The 12,771-nt window shown below is 42.5% G+C and overlaps 1 protein-coding gene across 2 annotated transcripts in view; it reads left to right on the forward strand.

Annotated features, from left to right (window-relative positions):
* BACH2 (BTB domain and CNC homolog 2) overlaps window positions 1–12,771 on the forward strand; it is a 187,540-nt gene that overhangs the window by 84,631 nt on the left and 90,138 nt on the right. For both annotated transcript variants that reach the window (XM_082050129.1, XM_082050128.1), the window contains exon 3: window positions 3,319–3,423. The gene's annotated coding sequence lies outside the window, so the exon portion shown is untranslated. The remainder of the gene's footprint in view (window positions 1–3,318; window positions 3,424–12,771) is intronic.

Consider the following 12,771-nt stretch of genomic DNA (forward strand, 5'->3'; position numbering starts at 1 on the left):
AAAACAAAAGAAACATGAAACCCCAAGTCCCACTTTTTTCCTAATAGTGTTCTTCATTGGGTTAGTGAGGATGTCTTGGGCTTTTTCCATCCTTAAAGTAATAAAGTTTAAGTTCTTTGTGTTTTCTTCTATACAGTAAAGAAGTAAAAATGCACCGGAGAGATTATATTTGGCCAGTTCAGGTAACTTACAGTAAAACTTAGGATTTATCAGTTTTCCTACAAGGTAGAAGAAAAGGAGTGTTACTTTCTAGGTAGTTACACAGCTGAAGTTTTTGACTTAATAGTTGCATCATCTTTATTTCAACTTCGTTGACTCTTGGGCTGAATCCAGTGAAATAAAGCATTTCATATGATGCACTGAAAATATTTATACATTTTTGTTACTTTGGGGGAGGGAGGTAGGAGTTGCCACTTGAATGCTTTTCTAAATGTACAGCAGTCTAAGCTAATGATATCGCTCCAGTCAGCAGCACAAGATAATGTCCATCCCGGCTGTAATGACGTAAATGTTTTTTACATCCATTAGATCGATCAGAGAGTAATACATGTGATTTGTCAGAGTAGCATCTCAGATGGTAGAGAAATTCTGTACAGGGCGTGTGGGCTGTGACCAAATGAAGAATCCACATGAAATTTCATCCCCCCTTAAGGCATTTAGACAAGGTTCGTAGGGATTTGGTTTAGTGCTAGAGTTAGGTTAGGTTATGGTTGGACTTGATGATCCTGAGGGTCCCTTCCAGCTGAAATTACTCTATGATTCTGTTTTGCAGGAGTTCTTTTTTTGTTGATGTTATGTGTTTTGAGTTTTGTAGAGAAATTACACAGATCACTCTTGCGCTGACGGAGGCATGGGGCAGGTGAATTGATTCTGCACAGGTACAGCATTGCCCCTCCTCAGGACCTAGGAACCGCTCGAAGTATCTCTTCTTTGTACAAGTCCTAAGAGGGTGTGGAAAGCAAATGAATTACTTGTATTGCCAAGTTAATTTCCTGAATGCATTTCCTCTGCATTCTTGCGCAGTGTGTGCTCTGAGAGGGGATGGAGCTTAGGGAGAGGTATGGGAGCGCTGGAAGGCCGGGTTGCTGGTGCACAACATAAAGTGGTGGCTTTTTAGTGCCCCTCATAAAGCCCATTTGGCAGACCCTGAGAGTGTAAAGAATGCAGAGGAACTTGAACCTCAGAAGACAAGAAAAATAAAAATAATGTGAAGTTGTTGACACGTCAGCCAAATGCACGCCTTGGTTATCTCCTGCTGATTTGGTTCTCTCCATCCTTGCCCTTCTTTGCCTCAATTTATGCCTGTGTGGGCCTAATGTTTTACGGTAGCATCGCCACTGAAACAATGCTGATTTCAGCTGAGACCACCTTTGTGTCCATTACTGATTCCAGGGTGTAAACTAGACAGATTATTTGTCCTACCCTGAGGAAGAAGAGGAGGAATTAAGATTTAAGAGCTGCCCTGGGCACAAGTGCTGGCTAACGCTTACTATCTTGAGTACATGGAAATCAATTTGGACCTTGTCTGATGAATGCTGTTGCTTTTTTTTCCGTATAGAGCTATACAGAAGAATCAAGAAATAAAGGAGTTCACTTAAGATAACATTGTGTGACAGCTGAGAACAATTAAAACTCTTACTTGGAGCTATATTTTTTTCCTTCCTTTCTGCAGGAGGAGGGTGGTGTCTGCAGCTCTGAGTAATTGATACAAGGTATTTGTCACTGGATGATCTTATCTAGAAAAAGTATCATGCAAGGTGATTTATTTTATAGCCTTTTCTCCTAGTTATGCACAACACACAGATCTTGGTAGATAAGAAAGTGATTTTTTTTTCTTGCTAGAGTCTTTTTGGCAATAAACACGCGCATAGCTGTAGGAGAAAAAATTTTCACAACCAAGCTTGTTTTGTGAAGCCCAAACATTTGTGAAGCTTACAAACCCCCAAACTTTGCATAATGTGCCCATCCCTGGTCTCAAACATGAGGTGGCAGAAGAGGGAAGTGTTACTTTTTTTAACCAACAACTTATGACTGTGTCAACACATGACAATTTGTCAAAGCTTGCTGTTGCGGTGCTGTAAATTAATTTTTAGCATCAGTTGTGAGTGGTAAACACTTTGTGCGGTGTGAACAGCTCTTAGTACAGTGTGAGTTGTCAGCAGCTTGTGAACTACCCTAAAAGTAAAAAAAAAAAAAAAAGAAAAAGAAAAAAAAGGAGGGAAGGATAAAAGCTCGTTTACTAGTACAAAATGGATCTGAGTCTGCAAAAAATTCTACATGTGGTGGTATTTTTTTTCTCCTCCGTACCAGTCAGCTCAACCTTGAAAATTTGGGTTTTCCATTAGTAACAATCACCTGGAAAGCTGGGAAATCGCAGCTTTCCATCTGGTGCACCAAGCAGTGCCTGAGAGCAAATAGGTTTCTCAGGCTCGTGGCTAGATGAAGTGGAGCCTCCTTGTTACTCTTGGATTTTGCCTTTGGTTGCTTGTTTTTAAAGCAGAACATGTCCTGCAAATGTGAGTGTAGTCCTTTGTTGAGAAGTCTTTTGTAAACAACAAAAAATGCCTGGAAAAATAAGATGGCAGGCCAAAGGGAAATGTTGGGGGCTGAGCTCTCTCTTCCTTGCCTGTCCCCCTTTGCTGATTCTCCTTGCTTATCCCAGCTGCAGTGGTGTAGCTGGCAGAGATGGTTCATACAATAGGAGTTGATGTGACGGAAGAAAATTATTTGGTACGAAAAGCTGGGGAATATGTGTTGGAGAAAACAACTTTTCAGATACAAACCTATTTTAGCTTGTCACTTTAGCAGAACAAGGAGTAATAACCTCCCAACCTAACAATGACTGTTAAGTTGAACACTAATTCATTCAGTCGTTGAATTGCTAACACGTCTGCAACTTAGAAGTGAACACCCACTCAAGAGAGAGAAAAAAGAAGTTGGTGCCTGGAATTTCTGGCCTCGCTGAAATCACCTACATTTTTTGGTGCTAACGCCAGTATTTTGTCTTGTGTTTCCTGTGAATGCTTTAAGTAGAACTAGATGAGAAAAGCAGCTGTGCACGTTTGTTCGCTGCTTTGATACGCTCAGCATGGGGCTTTTTTCTCAAGCGCAGCCACTCTCAGCTTCAGCACCCAAGGTCGGCTTTGACTGCGCCTTGGAGCTTGTTCCTGTAAGCGGACAGCACACATGGAGCTTGGCATGAGAACTTTGATCAAGTCCTACTAAAGCTAGTTTTAGCCTGGTTATGGTTTTAAAAAGAAAGATGACTATATTTGCGTATTTGCTCACAAAGAATTTTGGTTTTATTTCTTTTTCTAGATATAACTGTAGGTGCTGCTTGTATGAAAGAGTTGAGCGACACCATCCAGTAAACCGTCTAGAGCAGCAGGTGGCTTGCTTGGAAATTGCTTCCAGGACTGTGTTGTAAGTATATTTGCAAAAGCAGCATGAAACGGTTTCTTCAATTTGGGGGGCATTTTTTAGATGTTTGATTGTTCCTTGTAATTTCATAGTTTTACTCTAACATCTAGTAGACAGTAGCAGTGCATGTGGGACCATGAGCACTCCCATGTCTGAAGTACAGAGCTAAAGTCCTTCTAAAGGCTCTTTGCTGACCTACTCTGAAACTCCGTGACACAGTACCTGAACGCTTCTGAGAAGAGGCAGCTACACATAAGCCCAGAAAGAAATTTGCCAAAATACATGTTGGTGTATGTTGCCATTCACTGTGTGGCATACATGTTTCTTGAGTGTTCATCCCTGCCTGTATTTTTACACTTCAGTGTTTTAGTTATACTGGTATAGCCCTGCTAGGGCAAGTGCTATGTACATAGACTGTGATCTGCCAAACTCAACTCAAAATACTCCGTGGGTAGGTGCACCAACTGATCAGAAAAGAGTACTGGTTTATCTCTTCAGATACACTGTGAGTATAGCTAGGGAACCTCAGCAGGCTGTGCACAACAGTGAATTTGGTCAGCTCTGTCTGTCTCCATGATGAGTGTGTTGATGAAAAAGACCCATTTCAGGTTAAAAGCCAGTTGCATTGAGTAGGGCATTGGGAACATGTTTGCGCTTAAAATGAATAACAACATCTTTCAAGGTGTACACCAAGGAAACCTCATCATGCCATTTATACAGTTCCTTTTGAAAGTGTAATCCATTTCAGGATGTTTGTGACCTGAAAGTTTATAACTGTTTTATCTCTTTTTATATTACCTTCATTTTTCTGCTGCTGCTGATGCAGATTATGAGAAGTATGATACAAGAAGTATTTATGACTTAAGTGCATTTCCCTTGAAATGGCATCTGATAATAAGGTCACATCAGAGAACAAGGGTGGGAGGGTAGGTGACCTAGAGCTGAAGTCACTTAAAGTTAAGCATACTATGCAGGCTGCTCACACTGCTCAGAACCTCACAAAATATTCCCTTCAGGGTACATTTGCTGTACATAAACTAGTTTTAAAACAAACAAAAAAAATATATATGCTAATTGCAAGTCCTTCAAACCCTGTGGTAAAGCAGTTGAGTCAATCTTTTGGAACAGGTTTCTTGTTTGTGGATTTTTGTTCTGTGCAGGTAGACTGAGATGCCTGGATCACTCTCCAGGTGAGGTGTTGTGTCAGACAAACGTCCTTGCCTCACCTCTGCTAGGAGTTACCTGCCAGATGTGCTGACTGGCATTTCATCCTTGCTTTGTGCCTACTTGACCTCTGGGGTGCTCAGCCTCATTCTGTGTAGATGGATATGAATGAGATGAAAAAAGGACCTGGTTGCTGTCGTCAATGTGGGACACCTCAGCTATGGCAAGTAGGCAGAGTAAGGGAATTGCTTAGGGGAAATTAGGACTTAGAAAAATCATAAGTTCTAAGAAAATTTATAATGAGAAATTTAGCAAAAGACAAAATGTTCATTTGTAGCATCCTGTAAATTGTCTGCCCAATTCTGGAACTTATGCCCTGACTCAAGTCACTGTTGCTTTCACAGAGTCCTAGAATCATTTAGATTGGAAAAGACCATTAAGATCACTTAGTCCAGCCGTTAACCTAACACTGTCAAGTCCACTACTAAGCCATGTCCCTAAGTGCCACATCTACACATCTTTTAAATACCTCCAGGAATGGTGACTCAACTGCTTCTCTGGGCAGCCTGTTCCAATGCCTGAAAACCCTTTCCATGAAGAAATTTTTCCCAATATCCGACCTATACCTCCCCTTGAGGCCATTTTTGCCTTGAGGCAACTTGAGGCCATTTTCTCTCATCCTATTGCTTGTGACTTGGGAGAAGAGACCAACACCCACCATACTACATTCTCCTTTCAGGTAGTTGTAGACAGTGATAAGGTCTCCCCTCAGCCTCCTCTTCTCCAGGCTGAACAGCCCCGATTCCCTCAGCTGCTCCTCATCAGGCTTGTGCTCCAGACCCTTCAACAGCTTCATTGCCCTTCTCTGAACTCTCTCCAGCACCTCAATGTCTTTGTTGTAGTGAGGGCCCCAAAATTGAACACAGGATTCAAGGTGCAGCCTCACCAGTGCCAGGTGCTCGGGGATGATCATGTCCTTAGCCCTGCTGGCCACAGTTTCAGTGCGGGAGGCAGGACCGAGGCTCCTCTGGGAGTGATGCTGCTTCTGGACTTTTCTTAGAGGGCTCTGTGGCACTTGCCATCTGGAAGCCCCATTGCCACCCAGCCACAGCTGGGACTGCTGTAGAGTTGCCCATAAGCCTTGAGGCTGTTTCAAGGGAATTTTTTGTTCTATTGCTGTTAGCGCTCGACTTTCATTCCATTTGTCATGGTGTTTGTGTCGCTATGACACCAGGAGCTGGAGCTTTTTGTTTATTTAACTTACCCTGCAATAGTCACTGCTACTCTGATAGAGCAAATTCAGACCTGGTGTTGTGTGGCACACACTACTGAGGCAATCTCAGTTATACCAGTTGCTGAAGGATTCACTATTCCAGTGTGGCTTTCTGCCTCATGTCCTTCTAATTTATCTGAATTAGTCTGTTTAATGGTGCCAGAAGGCTACGTATTGGCTGTCCACGAGGCCCCAAACAGTAGATGTGTACTTTCAAATAGTTAAATATAAGTTAATTATGATTCATGAGTAGTTTTTCCCCAACTATTAAGTAATATCAAACAATGTCTTTTTCAATCAGTAATTGTTTTTTCAGCTGCTGAGCAGGACCAAATATTCAATATTTTTAAAGAGTTATTTTTGCAGCTGCTCAGCTGCTTTAAGCATAAAGGTCTCATGTTATTTCGTCAGGCTTAACAGCTCTGGATGCACAGTGGGCAAAAGTTACTGAAAGCCTGTGGTGGAAGTGGAATGATGACAATCTTCTGATGCACCTTGGTTAGACGTGGATAGTTTAGGCTGCATTCAGATAAGCTGAAAATAGCATATTGGGCACTTTTGAAAGTTTGTGGTTTTGCAGCATTTTCTCACAAAAGTCTGAAGTCTTTTTCTTTCTCACTGTGCTAGTTATTACACAAGTGGAAATTAGGTATTTTTTCCCCTCTCAAGATCTTGAGACTTTCTGTAAGGGATTCAGCCAGTGTGAATTATTTAATGAAATAACGGTTTGACTTGTTGCACATCCTTGCAAATAGTATAATACCACAGAATTTCATCTTAGAAATTCATATGATGTGCCTTTCACTGGTGGATCCTAAGACATTTTCAAATATCAATTAAACCACAGATCATCATGATAATGGAAGAAACACTGTTCTCACCCACCATGAAGACTACCCTGGCTATGAGTACATTACTCACATTTTCCCAGTGATTCATTAGCCAAGACAGTGAAACATTCTAGGCAGTCTGATGCAGTGGCTTACTGGTAGCTGTTCTTCAGCCAATGGCTCATTTTGATGTGATGCCTGGCAGCACTGGAGCATTTACATTGGAGCTTACCTTTTTTGTGCATCTCCTTTCTCTGGTTTTCCCACCAGATCTGCTCTGCTGTCTCACAATGCTGCTGTTTGCATAAGCAGTTGCTGTAATTCTTTGAAACTATGAATAAGACATCTCCTTCTAAATATCACTGATGTGTTTGGATGAAGCCATAGTTGTCATGGCAGAGCATACAAATAAAGGACACTTAACACTGGGAGCCAGAGAGAGGCTGATGTTGGTAGGGAAGAAGACCAAATAGTGAAGGTTAAATTCTCATTTTAGTGTTCATTTGTGTTGATTTTTTTAAGCCAAAACAAAAGAGAAGTAGAATAAAAAGCTTCCACAAAGCAGAAGTGTGAGTGAAATGAAACGTAGTGGCTAGACAAATGAAAAAAAAACCCCATACATTCATTAAAAATCCCACCAAACTTACGTTTCTAAGTGCCGGTAGAAGAGGTGATCTGTCAGTCACCCAGCTTGGACTGGGCACCCAACTAGAACTCATGGTCTGGGTTCAGTTCCCCACCTCAGTCACAGGTTTCCTGTGCGTTCTTGGGCAACCTCCTTCATCTGCCCCATGACCGACTTCCTCATTTTTTCAGCAGAGACCATCCTCCTCCCTTCCATCATGAGGGTGAAGCCTTTTGATACTGCCGAAAGACTTGCAGGTTGTGACAGGGGGAGCCAGCCTGAGGACTAGTGCAAGAGTGATGTGCTTCCTCACAGGGGATAACAACCTGTGCTGCTAGTATTTCAGTGTTTAAGAGTAGTGGAAATTATTTCCAGACCTAGAAAGGGTTGTGTTTTTTCTTTCTGAGTCTTTCAGGCCCATTTCTCATGGAGTTTGGCTGCACCAGTACAGCAGCAGGCATTTGGAGTATTCCCTGTCTCTCGCCTTTCTCCTCACAGTCTGTCTCCTCATGGCTTGGAGTCATTCCTGTCTGCTCGACATGCGCAACCTACGCAACCCAATGAGATCAGAAACGCGACTTCTGTCATCTCTCGAGTTATGCAGAGTTGACTTTTAAATACAGTTGTTTATAAGAAAGAAATCAAAGAATGCTTGAGTTTGGTCAAGGGGTGACCTTAGCAATTGAGGAAGGTGGTACAAGGGAGCAGGCTGTCACCTTCCTGGCCACCTGGCAAGGCCACTGTGCTCTGACACAGTGTTGCTGCACCTGCTGAGGGTGTCCACGTAACCCTTTACCACCATTTACCTTCAGCGCCTCTGCTCCTTCACTCAGCCCCTGATAGGCAAATATTCATTTTATATGTTTTGATACAAATCTTGCTCAATGCTAATGCTAATTCTGAGTATGGAATCAGAAATGACAAGTCACATGCCTTTGAGGTGTCCTTCTATCTCATGTGGGTTGACAGTTTAACTTTCCTCAGCCCTTACAGGATTATTTTTTTTCCTGTGGGAGGGCACTGTGGAGCTCCATGCACTCTTTTTCTTCTCCAAACATTAGTAATCCTCTTCCCCAACCACTGATGAGATCTTGAAAGTACAGAGAGGTTCATATTCAGACCAGAGCCACATTTTGTTTTGTTTGATTCCGCTACAACAGCTCTTGCTGCTTCCTGTACTCCCACATTCTTACTGCCTTCCCTTCTTTTCGGTCTTGCTTTCATGAACCTTCTTTTGACCTGACCCTCAGTTTTCTCCAAGCTGCCAAGGTTAATGAGATCTTCCTCTTTGGGAGCTGCATAGTACCCCCATCCCATTATGTGTTTCATTCCTCCTCCCGTGGCCACAGAAACACTTCCACAGCCTTGCTTTGAGATCCATACTCACATGGACCTCTTTCTGCCACCAATTCTCCCTGTGCTGACCCTTCTGTGAGAAGGTTCTTCTCTATCATGACTCATGTCTGGTAGGATACAGAAGTGGCACAAGGTGCTCTTTCCTCCAAAGTCCTCCCTCCTGTACTTTTTCCTTACTCCCAGATGGCAGCCAGCCTTGGTCTTGGACAGGTTGGCTTTTCTTCAATAACTCTCTCATCGAGTTACTTTCCTCTTCCATTTTCCCCACCATTTCACTGCACCCAGATTCCCCTCTTTCTTCATTCATGAAATGGTTTGGTTTGGTTCTGGTTTCTCATTGAGACCCTGGTTGAAGGCAGCCCACAGCAGCCTAAACTCTGAGCTGGGGTGCAGAATGAGGGTCAGACCACAGGTCCACCAGCCCTTCCTCTGACCGTGGCCAGGAGTGGACGTCCGTGGAACCTGCATGAAGAAGGCAGGTGAGGGTAGCACTGGGCACTGGGGGATGTGCTGAAGAGGCTGTGATTTGGAGCCCTCCATAAGGCTTGGTGGTCCAGGGAGCAGCCCCATTGATTCTGGTTGCGCTACTACCGTTTTAGATTCATAAAGAACTCGCTTATCACTTGAAGAGGCACAGCAAGGCTCCAGGTTGGCTGCTGTGTCTAATCCAAACCTCTAAGTATGAGGATTCTCAATTATTGGAAAAGCAGTGTCGCGTCTCTGCCGAGGCTGGTTAGCTCAGAGTCCCATGGCAGGAGAAAACAGGGCTGGTGTGAGATGTGATGCTGCTGACACTATGGGCGTCCCTTCTTTGCCTGCCGTGCCTATCCCTTTTCCCAACTGGTAAAACTGGGAATTCGGTCTGCTTACATAGCTAAAGGACTGGTGCTTGAAAATATGGCAACCACTTAGTTGTCCATTGCTGTTTCAACCCCAAGCCCAAGCTACAAATAATGAGTTATTGAACTAATTTAGCTTTATACAGAAGAAGTGATTTTCCTCCTGCAAATCAGGAAGCCGGCTATTTAACGCAGTGTAATTGACTTTAGCTGTAAGATTCAATATGCTTATCTAGGATTACAGTTCAATAAAATCTGACTATGCCGAGAGCAATGGGAATTGTAGAAACACCCAGGGATTGTTTTCTGCCTTTGCCGTGGAAAATCTACACTGGATGTCTTCTGGGCTTGGTGGTTTGGGTTATGCTGCTGCTTGACTTGCGTGTTGGCAGGAGCAGCTTAAGGTGTCACCGTTTGGTGCGAGGAGGTGAAGCCAAGCGGCTGAAATGATGGGTAAGCCTTCTTCCGTCAGTTTTACGTGAGTGACTCTCTTATTTCTGCGTGCCCTGCTGGTGTCGGGCTGGGGGAACGGGAAATAAGCTGTGTCTGCTTTCATTATGATGGTGGTGATAATAGGATCAACGAGGTATATGAGATTAAAAGCCCTATAACATGGCAGGCCAAATCGTGTGCAGAGAACAAAACCTGAAATCAGTTCCGTGCTTAAACATCCTTTTGTCTTGCCTCACCCAGTGTAGAAATAAATACGGGAAAACAAATATTTACTCATCATTTCCTCTCACTGTTTACCAAGTAGGAAGCTGTGTTAAGCCAGTTTCTACATAGAAACATTTACTGGCCATCACACATTGGCTTTTATAGCTGTGTGCTGCAATTGTGGCCAACCTTTTTGCCTAAGTATTAATTAATGGGTTTTTCTTCAGCCACTCTGAACAAACAGGAAAGCATTAGATTTAATTTTTCGATTGCAGAGCTTCAAAGAGAAATACAGACTTTTTCAGTGGGATGAGGACACTGGCACAGGTAATAAATAAGTAATTTGGGATGATGGCTGAACAGACAGCCCGGCAAGTGTCCTTGTCACATGCTGAGACACAAACTTTGTTATTCTTTCTTCCTAGAGATATGCCCCGAACTGCAAGCCTTGATCCAAATGTGAGCTTTTGTCATTAGGAGTGTTTACCTACCTCCATGCTTATTTTCTCCATTATTTCTTCCAAGTATTAATTGTCCTCTTGCAAGCAGGAAAGGAAAAATATACTTTCAAACCAAACTAATAGATTTGGCTGGTTCTGGTACACTGACTTCATAAGCAATAACATATATAACATTGCTTGGTTACGGCACTCGCTTTACTAATCATTCTCTGTGCAACTGCCGTTTTTTTATGTAATTTTAAACAAATGCCAGGACTACAGAGAATAATAAAACAAGGTAACTCAAGGCAGAACAGGCAGATTTGGTGGTATGCGTCAAAAAGAAAACAAAAAGAATGCTCCAAAAGCCATGAGAATTGGGAAGAGAGGCTCTTTCACGTGGCAAAGTTAAGCTATGGTTACTGGCTGCAAAGAACATTATTTACAGGAATGAGCGGTGAGCATGGATCATGCCAGAGATCCCTGAAGCTGGTATAGCCACAGTTTAAGAGTGCAGAAGGGAGCTTGCTAAGAAAATCATTCTTAATTCTGTTTGTGGAGTTGGCTTTGATTCTGACCTAAAGTGTGCTAGTTCTTACTACTGCGTTGGGTGTTGGTGAACTGGGATGGTAACAATACTGATATTAACTTCTGTTTTTAGATGGCATGAAACTGAAGAAGAAGTTCATGTGGTGTCCAAGTTTTCTATTTGAGTTGAGCTGTTAGGGAGAACTAGACAGACACATAAAGTACAGTCTTTCCTATTTTAGTTACCTTTCTGTATGAGGTGGTGAACCCTATGCCTTAACTTTTTTCATTGTGTCATTCAGGAGTGGGTGCAAAATGAACTAGAAAGCAGCCATGGCAGATACAATTCAAATTTTGCCCTCCTAGCTTGCATCAAAACTCTAATGTACATTTGTACGTGACCTGCTGGTATGCAGCGCCAGACGGCAAATGGTTTGTTAGTATTGGCAATGCTCTCACAAAGCCAAATATGAGTGCAAAGTGCTTTTAATTCCCATTAATTTTTTCTCTGCTTCCCCTGCCTTAGTATTGCCACGCTTGTACCTTGGAATAATAAAACTTCCAAGAGTTTATAAAAGTCACGCTCAAAAGCATGTGTTATCCTAGGTCAGGCAGATAAAATCAGTACTAGCTAAGTGCAGTCTCTTCTTTTTTATGTTGTTCCAGTGATTTTGCTGTTCCAGGGCAGATTGCCTGGCAGAATACCTGTAGTCCGGCTGTGTAGCATCACCCTTATCCTGGTAGTAGCAACTATCCTGTTTTGTGTCACCTTTTCTTCAGAAAACACCACTAGAGGAAGTTGCAGGCTCACTTGATCTTTCCCTGTTTAGAAGATGTGAAAATAATTAATGAATCATTTTGGGGAGGTGTGACCTGAGGGATGCAAACACGTGGAAGTGTTTGTTTGTTGGAAGCACTGGAAGGAGAATCCCTCAGTTATCCCAGTAATGGTGTCAAAAGGTGAGAAATCACCATGCTCTGAAGTTTCATCGAACCTTGATTCTTCTCACATCCTCCTAGAATATACTTAATTTTAGAAAAGCACAAGAAGAGAGGAGAAGAGAAGCTCTTAAATTCCCAGGATTTCCTTTGGGGGAAGAGATCCCACAGGGGAAGGAGCAAACTGTTGTAATAATCTTTGCAGCATTTAATCCCAAGAAAACGTAATAAAATCAGTGCTTCCACTGAGACTTGGCAGCATATTCTTTCCGTAACAAGACCTGGTTTTGGTTTCTTTGTATTACAGTCTGATTCAAGCTGTACTGAGTTGACTGAGGAGAGCGAAATCTGGTTTTGACAGATGTTACCCATGATCTGGTGAATACAAACACTCTTGCGAGATGACAGGTGGCTTGTTTACATAGGAAATCTATTTTTAAATTTAAAAAAAAGAAGAAACACAACAACAAACAACACACAAACACAAGGCAACATTTGAATCAGTCATTCTGATCAAGGCAGTGTCAATTATTAGGCTGTAAAGGGAACTGATGACTCAACTTAGGCACAGCACTGCGGCCGTCTCCGATTTTCGGTTTCATAACAGATTCTTTTCAGGAATGCTTTTCATTCATATCTGACATTTAAACATGTCTCCGGGAGCATGTATCATTTTGTGATTGGGTTGCGAGAGACCAGC

This window comes from Streptopelia decaocto (assembly GCF_964273445.1).
Source record: "Streptopelia decaocto genome assembly, chromosome: 3".
In the NCBI taxonomy this organism is placed as follows: domain Eukaryota; kingdom Metazoa; phylum Chordata; class Aves; order Columbiformes; family Columbidae; genus Streptopelia; species Streptopelia decaocto.